General features: G+C 50.6%; 1 long non-coding RNA gene and 1 other non-coding gene across 2 annotated transcripts; both read right to left on the bottom strand.

Annotated features, from left to right (window-relative positions):
* Nucleotides 1-1,442: 1,442 nt before the first annotated feature.
* LOC149390645 (uncharacterized) lies at nt 1,443-2,904 on the bottom strand. Its single transcript, XR_016300070.1, has 2 exons — nt 2,229-2,904; nt 1,443-1,934 (listed from the first exon to the last, which is right to left on the bottom strand). It is a non-coding gene; the product is annotated as an uncharacterized LOC149390645 (long non-coding RNA).
* A 6,831-nt stretch (nt 2,905-9,735) lies between these two features.
* Nucleotides 9,736-9,842, bottom strand: LOC149390644 (small nucleolar RNA R71). Its single transcript, XR_016300420.1, has one exon. It is a non-coding gene; the product is annotated as a small nucleolar RNA R71 (small nucleolar RNA).
* Between the last annotated feature and the right edge of the window lie 5,756 nt (nt 9,843-15,598).

The raw sequence follows: 15,598 nt of genomic DNA, 5'->3' as shown, positions 1-15,598 counted from the left end.
TACTTGAGAATATGCCAGCTTAGGTCCCGGCAATTCCCATCATACAATACATTTCCTGCTCGGGATCCCTTAATGATATCCGCACGACACATGTCTTATTGGCGCCAGACAGGAGGGTGCACAGTCTCCTGCCTAATCCCCATGTGGTACCAGCACGAAGCATAATAGGTACCTGCTAAGAAGGGGTATATGTCGGAGGCGGTATCATTCTGTGTTTTCTCTTTAATTAACTTAACATGAGAGACTGCTTAATTCGGGTTTAATCCCGATCTTAACATATATTCTTTTCGCTTATTAACTCGTGAATTATAAGATCTTGAGATGTGACTCCCAAAGATCCTATCATAATATTCTCGCTTTTGAATACGAGTCTTAGCTTCAGTCTCTCATAATCCAGTTCACTAGGACTGGATCTTTGGAAGGTGGCTAACTAAACACATAGCAAAGGGTCGGGTTCCTAGTTACCTCTAGCCATTTTTGTTAGCCGGACTAATTCCGTTTCTCAATTCGTTAGCGGCTTAAAGCCCTTAATCTTGATAGTGAATTGTCTTTTGGTTTATCTTACTCTTGCTTACTAGAAAGCATATAGAAAATGCACGTACAATATATGTATATATATAAAGATATATATAATATTTCTTGATATTGTAGGTGCCTATAATCCACTTACCCGGATAACGATTCTTTCGAATCCTGAGATCTTCTCTTCCAGATAAAAGGGTTCTTCTTAACTTCATGTATAACCCAGTCCTCGTAAGCTTCTCTTGCTAATCCTTATAGCAATCTGGACGTATCTATGGAAGAGAAAGATCGAACATCGAGCATACTCAGTATCTCGTCCATTGATCTACTAACGTACACACTTCTACTAAAAGAAAGCTCATAAGGAACGTATTCAAAACGTCCTCCTAGTCACGCTACTCAGAGCGTCTAAAAAAACAAACATCAGGGAATACATGACAGAATAGAGACGGGAAAGAATCGACGCCTAAGAACAAGGCCTTAACAACTTCCCTGATCTAGGCTAAGAAACGCCCCGCTATTCGACCACCTATTCTTTTGACGGGACAAAGCCCATTGCTTAGGATAGGTTCCCGAAGGTCGAAACTAAAAGAAAAGAACGTATAAAGAAACTCTTACTAACAATCTATAGAATACGTAAGTTATATGAAAATAACTCAAACCGACACTTCTCAAATGTGGTTTAGAAAATCTTTTATGACTTGTCTCTTTTTATTGACAAGTTATAACGTTTGAGAACGTAAATAAAACATTTCTCGTTGATATTCTTTTTCAAAATTAAAGAGTCGAGCTTATAGTCGAACTCGATTTTTAATACATAATTAAGATAAATATACTAAATAATTACGTGAATAATCAACGAGTTTAATAATGATACATATTAATTATTTTTTTCTTAACGACTTACATAAAACGAGCTCGATTATAAAACATACTAATTATAACGTATTAATTCTTGATAATAATAACGTACTAATTTTAACGGTTCAAACGAAACCAACTTGGAAAATAAAACCATTGTCAAACAATAAAACATAACAACACTATACATAAAATATAATAACGCACTAACTCCGAGCACTCATACAATCCATCAAAACTTCGCAACTAACTAAAAGAAAAACTACTTCACTACGTCTTAGACTCGAGTCGGAACTCGGGAAATTTCGACTCGCTAACACCGGGCAGAGACTGCCATAAACAGCCCCCTGAGAGACGCCACAGCGTCGCTGCCGTCCCCGGCCCAACAGCTCGTCCCAACCGAGCCGATGAACCTCGCTGACCAGCCCCACTCCGTCGTCACTCGCGCAACATCTCCGCCAACCTTCGGACAGCCTCTTCGCCATCCCGAGCCGCTGCCCCGAGACCTGTTCAGCCCACCTAAAACGAGCCTAGACTCTCAACATATATAACTCACACGCACAACAACGAAACAACCGTTAACTCCTATTCTCAAACTAGAAAAACAACATCAAGCTCAGAATCACGTCCCAAAAATCAAGATCAAACACACAGCCAGAACCATTCTACACGGCCAAGACCAAAACCACACGGCCAAGACCAAAACCACAACCAAACCCGTCCAAAACCAAGAACACCACCATAATCAGAGGGATCATCACCGAAATCCTAACTCACAACCAAAAGCCCCAATTCCAAAACGAAACCCTAACTTCCAGATTCGAAATTGGGGAAGAACATCTCACCTTGTTTCTGGAGGAATTGAACCCTCCGGCGTCCTCTCTAGCTCGCGGCGGCTCAACCTTCACGGCGGTCGCGCGCGCGGCGAGGCTCAGGGGTCGGCTGGATGGCGCGCGCACGGAGCTGGGGTCACGGGCTGGTGCTGGTGGTCACGCGTCCTCTCCCTCGGTCGCTCTCCTTCTCAGTCTCGCTCACTCGCTCTCTAGCTCTCTTCTGCTCTCTCTCGGCCTTTCTCTTCCCCGAGCTCTCTCTCTCCCTCGGTCTCTCACTATTTCTCTTCTCTTCTTCTGTTCTTCCTCTTTTTTTCCCGTGGGTTTGTTTATTTCGGCTGGAGAGACTTAATAGCAAAGTAAATGATGAAGATAAGTGTTGGGTTGGCAAGGATAGAAGCGTGACACATGTGTGATGACAAGGCAAGGCTTAAGAATTATCCTTTTATTCTCAAACCAATTTCTTTTTCTTGTTTTCTTTCAAATGGGTCCCTTAAAATTGTTACAACCACGTCCTTTTCATATAATTATTTAATTAAATCCATCACCGAACGGATTATAATTATATGATTTGAACCGAGAATTTTCTCGTTCGTTCTCGAATAATTTAAATATATTTAAGGTTTCTCGGAATTAATTCTCATCCTTGAGAATTTATTTCTTAAATTAATTTCCGGAATGTTTCCTCGGAATTAATTTATTAATCAAGATAAACTCGATAATTCCTTTACTCATTCCGAGATTTCCATAACCTTAACATATTTAAAATTAATTCGATAAATCCATTGAAATATAACCCACTCGAGAATTTAGTTGTAACAACGGAAACTCGCTTATTATCTCCAAATACGAGTGACGCAGAAACTTGTCCTTACAGTCGAGCTCCTAGTCGAGCTCGCCACTGCTCTTAGTCGAGCTCGCCACTTCGCCTGGACGAGCTCCTAGTCGAGCTCGCCACTGCTCCTGGTCGAGCTCGTCGCTTCGCCTGGTCGAGCTCGTCGCTTCGCCTATTCGAGCTGGCCACCTTGTCACTACAAGCTGGTCACTCCGCCTGGTCAAACTTGTCACGTCGTCTAGCCGAGCTCGTCGCCTCGTCTAGCCGGGCTTGCACAACGACACGTTTTACACACCGAAAGGTAGCTAAATATCAACAAATCGGATCCGCGCACCGGACCTCCGACACCCGCGCGACGTTCTCGCGCAATTCCAGGCCCCACACACCAATAGGCAATGGGGCGTCGGTGGATCACGTCCGCGCACCGGACCGTCGATCTCGGCAGTCAAAACCCAAAACGAGACGCGCGTACCTACAAGTACCACGCTCACCGGAAACTGCAAGCTCGTCCCGATGCGCACGCCGATAGGCAGCGTACTCGCCACAAGACGAGCGCGACGGCCACCCAGCTCGCACACGCCGACAGGCGACGAGTCACGAATGAATGGCCGAAGGTCGCACCCGCCGGGCGAATTTGGTGTAGCCAGCGTCCGCGGGAAGCTTCGCCGCCAAGTGCGGCAGTAAGCCGTGCAAACCGGTTATGCTAGGTAAGGCAAGCTGGGCTCGAATCGATTACGTTAAGCATGGCAAGTCGAGAAAATAAGACGCATAACAGACAGAAAAGCGCTGACTAAGGCGAACAATGTTGTACGAACAACCCAAAAAGAAAAGTATAAGAACACGACAAACTTCTAACGGAAGAAGGACATAACAAAATTACGGAAGAAAGCATGACGCAAGCGCTAAACAAGTGCGCGGAAAACCGAAGAAAACCTGGCTACTCCGAGCCGAAGTCGATCTGCTCTTCATCTTCCTCGGGGCAGGGGCGCCAAACCCACCGATGGCTTCTCCGTCGAGTTGGAGGTTCGCCGACTGAGCAGCTTCCGCGGGGGCTGGAGTACGCAGATCGTCCTCGGGCAACGCGCCGTCCAGAGGAGAAACATGACGTCGAAGAAGGAAAACGTGGTCCCGCGAGACACGTTCTCCTCCACGGTCGCGTCTCGGACCCGTTTGGCCACCTCATAGCGGGCCGCCTCCAGCGCGAGGTCCCAGTCATCCTCCAGGTCCGTCTTGGACTGCACAGCGTCGTCTTTCTCCTCGGCAAGGACCTGCGCCTCCGCCCGCAAAGTATCCCTCTCCCTCTCGGCCTTGACCCGGGAGATCTCACTCGCTGACAGCCGGGCATGGACGATGTTCAGCTCCTCGTCCCGACTCAAGAGGGCCGCCTGGAGCTTCTTTGACTCCCTTAGGAAGGTGTCGGCCGCCTGCTCCGCCTTCTCCCGAGACGCCTGCCCGGCCGTGCGAAGCAATTTCTCGGTCGCCAACTCCTCGCGAGCTCGTTTCAGCTCCTCCTCGAGTGCTTGGAATTCTCGAGCAGTACGGGCTCCCGCTAGGGCGTCAGCATGGGCGGCCGCCGTGCTCTCCTTGTCCTTCTCCATAATCTGCATGCGCCGCAGCAGGTCCCGGAGAATGCGGCCGCTTCGCTCTTGACGTGCGAGCATCTGCATATACAAGCGATATACGTATAATCGAAGTAAGCATAAGGGTTACGTATGAGATAAGCAGGCGTACCGTACCTTTCGAGCATCGCCGATCCCGTTTTTGAAATGCTCCAGATCGCTTGCCGTCAGCAAACCCTTGAAGTCCCGTAGAGAGGTCTCAAGAATCCCTCGGGAGCACTGATCCCTCAACTCCGCCGCCTCCGCCAGGAGCATCGAATCCATGCCATCCGGCACCGTCGATGTGTGGGCGCGCTTGTGGCCGGAGGGTGGCCCGAAGGGAATCGGCGGCGACGATCGCTTGTTAGAAGAGATCGCCTCGTTCCCCGCCTGTGGCGGCGACCCTCGGCAGCGAACCTCGGCTCGGGGGCAAGCCGCGGTCGTGGCTTCAGCGAAGGTGCCACTATCGGCACGTGTGTGCGCGGCCGATGTCGTCTGGGCATGGTATCTGAAAGAGAGAGAGACGGCAATAAGTTGGAATACACACAATAAGCTTAATACAACAGAGAGTGCGATAACGCGAGAACATGTGAACGGATAGTACCCCCCGCGTCGGGGGGAGGGGCGGACGAACCCCCCGCCTCTGGTACAAGGTCGGCCACAACCTCCGCGCCAAGACCGAGGCACGGAGGGACGTTGCCACAAGGCACGAACCACCCGGTCCTCGCCATGAGGTCCGGGGACTCGAACAGTGACCCATGCCGCCTCGAATCCGGGATCGCTTTGATCACAGATACGAGTTCAAAATCTTCAACGTCCCCGACGGAGGGAAAGTCGACCGCGGGCCCAAACGCTAAGGGCGCGGACCCAAAGGCCGATTCGGAAACCCACACCCAAGGGTATCGGTGCTTCGAGGTAACCTTGGTAACGATGGAGATGCGCTTCCGAGGGCACGCGCAGTAGAAGCCCGGTTTCCCCGGGACCCCGCGAACAACCATGAGATCCTGGATATCGTCGGCGGTGGCCCGTTTCTTCGCTCGGTAGAGCATCATATGGCACGCGGCGACCGCCCGGTAGAAGGACGGGGACATCTGCGACGCGTGCACCCCCAACCGAATCAATAGCTCTTGAATCACCGGCTGGAAGGGTAACCGTAGCCCCCCGCAAAGACTAGCCTCGTGGATGGCCGCGTGTCCATTCGGAGGACGGGTCGGGCGATCGACGGGCAACGGCCTCAGGATCAACACCGAGTCTGGGATGCCGTAACGCTTCCTCAAACTCACGAAGCTAACGACCGAGAGCGAGCTCGGGACATCGACGCCCGAGCAGTCTAGGTCGCCACGGATTGCAGACCCCTCACGGTGGCCGCCCGAGCCAGCCGGCCCTGTCTCCTCCTTGTCCAGCCCGGCAGCGGGCCCACCGCCGGCGCCCGACCTGTCCAGAGAATTCCCTCGCGCGATCAGGCCACCCGGGCTCCTTGGGCTCTCGCCCGGCCCATTTGTGCTTGTGCCTGGCCCGGCGGCACAGCCCGACTCGCCAGATGGGACGCCACCGACCCCTAGAGCTAGGGCAACCAGCGCATCGGCCGCCGCCCCTTGGTCGGCGTTCCTCGTCTCTAGCGCCGGCGTTACCGCCAGCAACGCCGCCCGTCTCCGATCGACACCCACCAATGCATCCCTCCTCGAGGGAGACCGAAGCCAGAATACCCGGGCCTCCCTCGCCGCCACTCGACTGCCGGACAGTCCCAGCGTCGCCGCCCGGGACCGGCGCGACTCTCCCTACGCCCGACTCGGCCGACGCGACTCCTTCCAGGGCGGGTGCTCCACCAGCGCGGTTTGGGCCTCTCCCGGCAACACCTCCAGCACAGACAAGGTCGACGGTGGTCGACCCGCCTCCGCACGGACTCGCCTCGGCGGGCGCACCTTCCCCCAGGCCGCGCACGTCCCCGACGACCTCGGGGTCCCCTCTGGCGACGACTCCGGTGCGCGTACCCTCCTCCGCGTCGGCCGGCCGCGCATCGACCGAACGAGGATCGCCTCCAGCCATCTCGACCGACCCGTTGCCCGAATGCGTTGATGGGGGCGCTGCGTTTTGGGTATCCACAGGGGGTAAGAATTGCGCCCAAAGATCATCTAGGTTTGCATCTTGATCCACGAGCAGAGGGAAGAGGTCATCTTCAACGGACCCACGCCCCGACAGATGGTTAGTGGGGACCATTGGCAGGTGTAGCAAGGCAAAAAAGCGAAAAGAAACCAGAGAAGGGAAATTAAATAGTGAAGGAGGCTCGGGTCGAACCTTTTTTCGCGATGGGTCGCTTCAGTGGGCTGGGGATGACGGGAATCTTGAGTTTACAGCACAAGCTTCACTTGACGATAAACTCATGGGGCTAATGTTATCGGCGCGATCCCGATCGAAGTTATTCAAAGGGAAAAAAAGCAATCGGACTTGCCCTAGCCATTAATCGGCTCTTGGGCCGATTAGGCCAAAGGCCGGCCCAATGGCCTCGGCCCAAGATCGAGCTCGACCTCGACCTCACGAGCGACCTCGGCCTCGCGAGCTCAACCTCGGCATCAGGTCGACCTCGGCCAGACGAGCTCGACCTCGACCTCAGCTCGACCTCGGCCTGGTGAGCTCGACCTCGGCCTCAGCTCGGCCTCGGCCTGGCGAGCTCGACCTCGGCCTCAGCTCGACCTCGGCCTGACGAGCTCGACCTCGGCATCAGCTCAGCCTCAGCTCGACCTCGGCCTCAGCTCGACCTTGGCCTAGCGAGCTCGACCTCGGCCTCAGCTCGACCGTTCGACCTCGGCCTCACGAGCGACTTCGGCCTCACAAGCCTATCCTCGGCCCTATGCCATCCTCGGCCGAGCTTATGTTATCCTCGGCCAAGGGGCCCACTAATGACGCCAGCCCATGATGTCCTCAGCCCAGGGGCACGCCAGTGACGCCAGCCTATGTTATCTTCGGCCAGGGGGCACGTCAATAGCGCCAGTCTATGTTATCCCCTGCCGAGCCCATGCTGTCCCCGGCCGAGGGGCCCACCAGTGATGCCACCCTATGCTATCCTCGGCCATGGGCTATTGATAGGTGCGTTAATCACGCGTAAAATTCCTATCACTCGGCTTAAAACGAGCGAGTTCTCAAGTGTCTTTGATAGTTTCTAGTATGTTTTTGATGATTTACAGGTACAAAAGAGCAGAGAAGCTTAAGAAGTCATTTTCGGAGCAGTCGAGAGTCGAAACGGAGCAAAATTGAGGTTTATGAAGAAAGTCAACGCTGGACATTGACCAATCGCGGCGCGGCAATAATCAGAGCGGCGCCATGTGATACCAGCGCGGCGCCAGAAAAACCCGTAACAGATGGCGGTCATTTCTGTTCAGGAGCGCGGCGCGACGAATACTGCGAGCGCCGCGACAGACCGCGACACTTGACCATGGCGGCACGATGGGTGCGATTTGGAAAACTGATTACGCGTTTTTTATTAAATCTGGGCCATTGGATCTCATTAAGTGGCCCAGATGACTCCGAAAATAGGCTAGAAACTTATAAATCCTACTTTGGTAACCTAGAAAGACATCTTTTGTTTAGTTTTGATTTTGCTTAGGTTGTTTTAGCTACATAGAGCTTTTTGGAGAGACAGAGATAAAAGCGCCGTCTTCATCGATTTCGTTCATCATTATTTTCACAGTTCCAATTCCCTTCCTCTAATCTCTTGAACTCCAGTTTTTATTAATGAAAATCATGTCGTTGGTTTATTTGTTTTTGAATTATTCATCTTCTTCTTCCATCTTTCTTCCTCTCATCATCATGAACTAAACCACCTAAGGGCTATGGCGTAGCGAGATTGTGAAACGGTTATGGATTCCATATTATGATAGTGTAGAATTGTTATCGTTCTTGCCGCTTTGTTTAATTCAAGTCCGAATTTAATGCTTGTATAAGAGTAGCTACCTTGTGCATGATTCGTATTTCAATTTTATGCTTGAAAGAGATTAGGTTGATTTTGTCTTGATTTGAATTACTATAATACATCCCTATGCTAGATATAGATAGGTTGTTATAGAATCGTGGTACGCTTCTGTATTCATTGCTTGCCTTGTTTTTATTAGTTGAGATCTAAAGATAAAACGTGATCATAGGCTTAGGTTGCTAGATGCTTGAGAGAGGTTTAGTGACACGATCAATGTTAGCGTGATTAGCAAAGTGTGAATGATAATGATAGTGCGTAACGTCCATGAATCCAAACCGTAGAATGAACTCGTGAAACCATAGTCTTTACTTCTCGCTATTCATACAACCCATTGCTTTCTGTTTATTTATTCGTTTATAAATTTAGTGTTCTATTCAACTACAGTTTCCTAAGTTCTCTTCGTGCTAGTGAAATTTGAATCTTTAATTTAGCCTAGTCCTTGTGGGATCGACTCGTACTTACGAACTTTACTACTTGAGCGATTACGTGCACTTGCGTGTGCGAGAATTTCGCAACAAGTTTTTGGCGCCGTTGCCGGGGACTAAGTTTTCAATTGAGATTCAATTCACTAGTTTCAATTTGAACTTTATTTTAATTTTGTTTCTCATCTATTTTCGTGATTACTTGTGAAGGTACATGCGAAAGGACGGTGAATCCAGTCTTCTTCCAATCGATCTTGAGATAGAGAAAATGTGCAAGCAAAACAGAAAAGAGAAGAAGCAATACATCGAAGAATTGATTATGGCTGAAGAAGAGAAACCACTCCTTGACTACGTTCTACCCACCACTCATGGGTATCGCTCAGCCATAGTCAATCCAGCCATTGATGGGAACCGGGGTTTCGAGATCAAGACGGGAACGATTAATATGATTCAACAGAATCAGTTCTCAGGGGCCCCAACCGAAGACCCGAATGAACATATCGCGAACTTCAACGAATTGTGTTGCACGTTCCAGATCCATAACGTTGCCGCCGACGCTATCCGTCTTCGTTTGTTCCCATTTTCGCTCCGCGACCGAGCGAAAGCATGGCTGAATTCCCTGCCCGCTGATTCCATCAACACATGGGAAGATTTGTGCAACACCTTCCTAGCAAAGTTCTTCCCCTTTGAGAAGACGGCTCGCCTGAGAAACGAGATCCACAGTTTCGGGCAATGGGATGGAGAATCGCTTCCCGAAGCCTGGGCGCGATTCAAAGTGATGTTGAGGAAATGTCCCCACCATGGGATCACCTTACCGGTCCAGCTCCAGACATTTTACTACGGATTCCTTACATCGACGAAAACATTGGTTAATACTGCCGCAGGAGGCACGGTACTAACCAAAACTCCATCAGAGTTCCACGCCCTTCTTGAAGAACTGGCACGCTCCAATGAGCAATGCCCGGTGGAGAGGAGACTCATGAAAGCCGGCCCCGCGACAGCACAAAGTGCTACGACTGACAGCGAAGCAGGGGTATTAAAAGAAGTGCTGACTCAAATGGCGGATCTGAAGAAGCAGTTTCAAGAGACGAGAGCTACTGCCAACGTCGCACAAACTACACCGGAGCCGTGTTTTTGGTGTACCGGGCCGCACTATACCGACGATTGCCCTCATGCAAATGATGTTCATCCAGAGAACGCCAATTATGTGGGAAATTACAACAACCGGCCCCCATTTCAGAATACCAACAACTTCAATGGAGCCCGGAACAATCATTACAACCAAGGATGGAGAGCACCGCCTCAACAACAACAAGGTTTCCTTCAGAACCGACCTCCCCATGCATTCCAGAATCAGCAACAAGGGCATCACCAACACGAGTTCCAACCGCGCCATCAACAAAATCAGCCCGCCCCTAAAGATAAGCTGGAGGAGTTGCTCACATCATTCATCGCCACGTCTCAAACACAGATCCAGAATCAATCGGCGCAGATCCGAAACCTTGAGACGCAAATGGGGCAGATAGCACAAGCTCTCAACGTGCGACCGCAAGGCACCCTTCCGAGCAACACCAATGTCAATCCTAAGGATCAGTGTAATGCGATCACTCTTCGCAGCGGGTTGGTGGTCGACAACACCAACAAAGGGAAAGCTAAAGCTGAAGGTGAAGTAGCATCATCAACAACTCCATCACCAAAGATTGCACCACCACCACCACTGCCCGCACCTATTCCAGTGCCATTTCCTCATCGACTCAAGAATGCAAAGCTCGACAAGCAATTCAGAAAATTCTTAGAGATGCTCAAACAACTCCGAATCAATATCCCATTCGCCGATGCTATCGAGCAAAGGCCTAGCTATGCAAAGTTCTTGAAGGACATCCTGTCAAAAAGGCGTAGGATTGACGATTGTAGCACTATCACTCTCTCTGAAGAGTGTAGCGCGATAATCCAGAGAAAGCTCCCTCCAAAGCTGAAAGATCCGGGGAGTTTCACGGTGCCATGTGCCATCGGAGATCTATATTTCGAGAAAGCCCTATGTGACCTGGGAGCCAGCATTAACCTCATGCCGTTCTCCATATTCCAAAAACTTGGCATAGGCGAGGTACAGCCTACACGGGTCACGCTTCAAATGGCGGATAGATCCATCAAGCACCCCCGAGGAATAATCGAAGATGTTCTCGTCAAAGTGGACAAGTTCATCTTCCCCGCAGATTTTATGGTACTCGACATGGAGGAAGATAGGAACATTCCCATCATCCTGGGAAGACCATTCCTAGCCACAGGAGGTGCATTGATCGATGTTCAGAAGGGAGAGCTCAAGCTACGAGTGCAAGACGAAGAAGTAGTCTTCAACGTTTTCGACACCATGAAGTACCCAAAAGCGAGCGATGACATTTTCCGAGTAGATGTCAGCGAGGCGATCATTAACGATCATTCATGCCGCCCTGAAGAACCCCTTGAGGTATGCATTCTGAACTCTAGTGAATTTGCTGATGATATTGTTACATGTGCAGCCTTAGAGTACGCAATGTACATGGATGGGTTCGAAGCCAACAAGAGGAGATATTTCGAGGAATTGGGGGCAAGTTCAAAACCAGTCAAGCCATCCATAGAGGAGCCCCCGGAACTCGAGCTAAAGGAGCTGCCTAGTCACCTTCGTTACGCGTTCCTCGGTGAGAAGAAAACGTTACCTGTCATCATCTCCGATCACCTCAACGCCGAGCAAGAGGACAAATTGTTGCGAGTGTTGCGGTCCCACATGCATGCAATCGGATGGACTCTTTCCGACATCAAAGGAATAAGTCCATCCTATTGCATGCATCGCATCCTCATGGAAGACAATGTCCGGCCCTCCGTAGAGCATCAACGAAGGCTCAATCCGGCGATGAAAGAAGTGGTGGGCAAAGAAATTCTGAAGTGGCTTGACGCCGGAGTGATCTACCCCATCTCTGACAGTTCTTGAGTCAGCCCGGTCCAGTGTGTCCCGAAAAAAGGTGGAATGACAGTGATACGGAACAACAACAACGAGCTCATCCCGACGAGAACTTTCACCGGTTTCAGAATTTGCATGGACTACCGGAAGCTCAATGCCGCCACTCGGAAAGATCACTTCCCTCTCCCCTTCATCGATCAAATGCTCGATCGGCTAGCCGGTCACGAGTATTACTGCTTCCTTGATGGCTACTCCGGATACAACCAGATCGCTATAATGCCCGAGGACCAAGAGAAGACGACATTCACATGTCCGTACGGCACCTTCACTTTTCGGCGAATGCCCTTCGGCTTGTGTAATGCACCGGCGACATTTCAGAGATGCATGATGGCCATTTTCTCGGACATGATCGAGCGCACGATTGAGGTATTTATGGACGACTTCTCTGTCTTTGGTTCCACTTACGATGTGTGTCTCGAGAATTTGTCCAGGGTTTTAGATCGATGCGTGGAGACAAATCTCGTCCTCAATTGGGAGAAGTGTCATTTTATGGTAAAGGAGGGGATAGTTCTAGTTCACCGCGTATCATCACAAGGGCTGGAGGTGGATCGAGCAAAGATTGCAACGATTGAGAAGTTACCCCCACCCATCTCAGTCAAAGGTGTGCGGAGTTTTCTGGGGCATGCGGGGTTTTATCGGAGATTCATTAAAGACTTCTCGAAGATCACAAAGCCTCTCTGTGGCCTTCTCGAGAAAGACGCAAAATTCATCTTCACCAACGAGTGCATGGAGGCGTTTAGCACACTCAAGGAGAAGTTGAGCACGGCCCCGGTAATAGTCGCACCCGAGTGGGGTGAACCATTTGAGATCATGACCGATGCTAGCGACTTCGCCGTTGGAGCAGTCCTTGGGCAACGACGAGGAAAGGTGTTCCACACGATATACTATGCTAGTCGAACCCTCAACGAGGCTCAGGTCAACTACACCACCACAAAAAAAGAGCTCCTCGCAGTGGTCTTTGCCTTTGACAAATTCCGGCCCTATGTCATCGGCAATAAGATCATCGTCTACACTGACCACGCGGCAATCCGGTACTTAATGGAGAAGAAAGACGCAAAGCCAAGGCTCATTCGTTGGGTTCTCCTTCTTCAAGAGTTCGATGTGGAGATAAAAGACAAAAAGGGGACAAAGAACAACGTCGCCGACCATCTATCGCGTCTTGAAGACTTCACGCACGTACCCGATCGAAGCACGCCCATCGACGATAATTTTCGGGATGAGAAAGTAATGGCGGTTGAAGCAAGCGCAACGCCGTGGTATGCCGACATCATCAACTTCTTGGTGAGCAACGAGATGCCACCGGACTATAATCACCACCAAAAGAAAAGATTTCTCTCTGATGCGTGCCGATACTATTGGGAAGAGCCGATTCTCTATCGACAATGCGCTGACTCAATAATCCGAAGAGACTGCCGGCGTTTCGTGGAGACATGTGATCGATGCCAAAGAACAGGAAATATCTCCAACAGGAACGAGATGCCGTTGAAGAATATTCTGGAAATAGAGCCGTTCGATGTGTGGGGAATCGACTTCATGGGACCATTCCCACCCTCATACGGACATAAATATATCCTCCTCGCGGTCGACTATGTGACAAAGTGGGTCGAGGCAAAGGCGTCTCCAACAAACGACGGAAAGGTGGTGATTAAACTTCCTTAAGCACAACATCTTCACAAGGCACGGCACACCACGCGCAATCGTGAGCGACGGAGGCTCTCACTTCTGCAACCGCCAATTCTCTGCGCTCCTCGCGAAGTACAGTGTTAACCACCGGAAAGCTCTGGCCTACCACCCGCAGTCCAACGGCCAAGCTGAAGTCTCCAACCGAGAGATAAAGAAAATTTTGGAGAAGACGGTGGGAAGCTCATTGAAGGACAGGGCGCACAAACTCGACGACGCACTTTGGGCTTACCGGACAGCCTTCAAAACCCCGCTGGGAATGTCGCCATACAAGCTCGTCTATGGCAAGGCGTGCCATCTCCCAGTGGAACTTGAACACAGAGCGTTATGGGCAATGAAACTCCTCAACTTCGACCATAAGGCAGCCGGGAAACAGAGACTCCTCCAACTCAACGAACTCGACGAGTTCCGCTTAGAAGCATTCGAGAACGCGAGGATCTACAAGGAAAAGACGAAAGTATGGCATGACAAGCACATTGTACCGAAAGAGATCAACCCGGGACAACAAGTCCTTCTTTACAACTCCCGGTTGAGACTCTTCCCTGGAAAGCTTAAGTCAAGGTGGTCCGGGCCATTCACAGTTACACAAGCATTCTCATCGGGAATGTTCGAGCTCGAAGGCAGCAACGGCGGGAAATTCATGGTGAACGGACAACGAGTGAAGCCGTACTATGGTGGAGTATTTGAAAACAAGAAAGTCGTGGCGTACCTAAACAGCACCGAATAAAACACGGTACCCCGTCAAGCTATTGACGTTAACTAAAGCGCTCTGTGGGAGGCAACCCACGTTTTCTTTCATCGCCTTTATTATTTTTTCAGTTTTTTCTTCTCTTTTCTTTCTTCTTGTTTTTTTTCAAAAAAAAAAAAAAAAAAGCGACATCATCGCGACGATCGAGCAATATGCGGGAACGCAAAAGCTCAACTTGACGCTCTCAAATGGGGAAAATTGGCAACTATTGACGCACCGATCGCGCCTCGGTTAGTCCAAGAATTCTACGCCAACTTATCCGCCACTGATCCAGATCTTGGTGAAGTACGGGTCCGAGGGGTAATTGTCAACATATCCACGAGCGCCATCAACGCTTTCCTCGGAATTACCCATCCACATGCCGACTCATACACACTGATGGTGTTGAACCCCCCGCTCCCGGAGATGTTGACCACACTCTGCAAGCCCGGTGAGGTCTACGATTCTAAACCGAGCCGCTATACGCATCGAGAGTCTCCGAAGCATCTCTCGATCAAGAAAGTGAATCGTTTCGCCAAAGCATGGATATATTGGATCAACGCCTCGATACTACCGAGCACTCACGAACACCACATCACATTTGAGAGACTCGCCCTCCTATATTGCATTGCATCGGGTCGAGGCGTCAATCTTGGGCGGATTCTGCATGATCACATCATCCGAACGGCAAATCGGGGCAAAACTGGGTCGCTCGGTCATGGGAGTCTGATCACCGCAATGTGCGGATCAGCCAGCGCCAAACTTCTAGCGAATGAGCAGTTGATTGCATTGACAGGGCCAATAGATCCGGCAAAGTTCTTGAAATTCCCGAACTGGAAGGGAGGCGACCCCGAACCGAACGGGCGGGGCTTCATCAACATTCGATAAGCGGAGACTGCGGAGGAAGAGCCAGACGAGTCCGAGGCGGAAGAAGAAGACGAGGAGGATGCCGATTACGTGCCACAAAGCCAAGCCAACTACGACGAGTTGGTAAATCTGATGACCGGCGAATTTCAATCCCTCCGTGGAGAAATGCAAGCTGAGCGGGTGGCAGGTGAGGCATTCAGAACAGAGATGCGCTCACGACACGGGGTATACGAGGCATTTCAAGCCGAAGTTCGACACAACATCAATGAGCTCGGTCGAGGCCAAGCATCAATC

Source organism: Urtica dioica, chromosome 7 (assembly GCF_054948205.1).
Source record: "Urtica dioica subsp. dioica isolate 48M chromosome 7, U.dioica_male_clone48M_v1_H2, whole genome shotgun sequence".
NCBI lineage: Eukaryota > Viridiplantae > Streptophyta > Magnoliopsida > Rosales > Urticaceae > Urtica > Urtica dioica.
The sequence above is the reverse complement of the archived record's forward strand: the minus strand, read 5'-3'. Positions and strand labels throughout refer to the sequence as shown.